Source organism: Geospiza fortis, unplaced genomic scaffold (genome assembly GCF_000277835.1).
Source record: "Geospiza fortis unplaced genomic scaffold, GeoFor_1.0 scaffold85, whole genome shotgun sequence".
NCBI classification, from domain to species: Eukaryota; Metazoa; Chordata; class Aves; order Passeriformes; family Thraupidae; genus Geospiza; species Geospiza fortis.
The window spans coordinates 701,497-702,975 of record NW_005054358.1 but is presented as its reverse complement, the minus strand read 5'-3'; the positions used below and the strand labels follow the sequence as shown (position 1 = coordinate 702,975).

The 1,479-nt window shown below is 52.6% G+C and overlaps 1 protein-coding gene across 4 annotated transcripts in view; it reads left to right on the top strand.

Moving 5' to 3' along the window:
• The first annotated feature begins 317 nt into the window (after nucleotides 1-317).
• Nucleotides 318-1,479, top strand: part of EXD3 (exonuclease 3'-5' domain containing 3) — a 251,128-nt gene continuing 249,966 nt past the window's right edge. For 2 of the 4 annotated variants that reach the window (XM_031059248.1, XM_005423823.3), the window contains exon 1: nucleotides 318-490. The gene's annotated coding sequence lies outside the window, so the exon portion shown is untranslated. The remainder of the gene's footprint in view (nucleotides 491-1,479) is intronic. The other 2 variants (XM_031059250.1, XM_031059249.1) reach the window with 1 other exon arrangement.

The following is a 1,479-nucleotide window of genomic DNA, read 5'->3' as shown; positions in this document are numbered from 1 at the left end:
GAGGGAGTCACAGCGGGCACGGCTGGAGCGAGTTAAGGGCAGGTTTACAAAGCGGAGACATCCGCGGCAGCCCTGCTGTGCGGCTCGGGGGTTGCGGTCTGAAATAAACTGGTTGGGCTCCCTGCCACTGATCGGAAATGTTACAGAGAATGGGAAAGAAGAGTCAGTGGAATTGGAAGTACCGCGGGTATTGTCCACACGTGGAAATATAAAATGTGGTTTAGAAAAAGAAAGACAGTTTGTTAACGTGATGTCAGCAGCAGGAGTGGAATAAAATGAGCGGCTAAAATGTTGTGTCTAATTAGATCCTGCAGATGCAATGAATGTAAAGATTAAAGGCTGACCCATGTGTGGTTGGAAAGGACCCCTCTGGTGCTCCTTCTTGGGAAGGGATTTCAGCATCTGAGCCAACTGATGAATGCTTAGAACCACGGACTTGCATTTTCCGAGGACTTGAACTCTAGTGCAACTTGACAAGTGAATTCAGCAGGTGGGGTTGCCATACAAAATGTAAGAATGGCCTTAGGACAGACTGTGCCTCAGCTGTGAGATGGATGGGTGGGAACCAGCTGCTCTCTACACCTCGGTTCAGTCCCTGCCTGAGCCCAAAGCAGCTGGGCCACCTTTGCTGGTCGGGGTCCCTGCTGACACAGAGGGGACATGGCAGGGACAAGGTGCTGCTGGCCTGCCTGCCTGGGTGGTTCCACGTGGCAGAAGGATCTTGATACCATGTCAGCTTCCACCACAGGCACTGCTGGGGGTGCAGGGGCACGGGCAGGACACAGGTGCATCGGTGGCACCATCTGAACTGCACTGCTGGGGGAGGAGTTGATTTTTTGTGTGGTTTGCAGTTTTTCTAAAGAAAATCAAGCTGCAGTGACCGTGTGTGTGCCCATGGTTAGAATGGGCTGTCAGGGCACCTGTGTTTCCAGGAGCCCTCCAGTGAGATGGAAAAATCCTGGGGAGTTCAGGGCAGGCCACAGAAATGCTCTGGTTCTTGAAAATAAGCCCTGAATAAGCTCAGCTTAGTCAGACACATTCAGGAGAAGAGAGCTGAGGAGTGACTCAGGCACTCTGGAAATCCATGCCTGTGGGAAGCTCTCCCACAGCTGGATCTTGTCAGCCTTCCCAAAGCACACAGTGGGATCTGCTGACTGAGGCACAGCGACACAAATTCTGTTAAATGTGACCTGGGTTCCCAGCAGTGGTGCAGGGTAATTACAGGAGGAGTTGGGGCAGAGGGGAAGGCCTGGCAATGTTGGGAGCTCCCTTTGAAGGGTTTCAGGGCTCAAGGTGTGCTCAGAGCAGACTCCTGGGCAGTTCTGGGGGCCAGGCCAGTTTGGGCAAGCAGTAGGGCAGAAACAATCACATTTTAACATCTGGAGCAAAACCAGCAAAATGCATCTTCTGCAACGTAAATGCTCCATCAGAGAAGCTCTGGCTGGAGTTCCTGCAGCAGCAGTGCTGCCTGCAGGAATG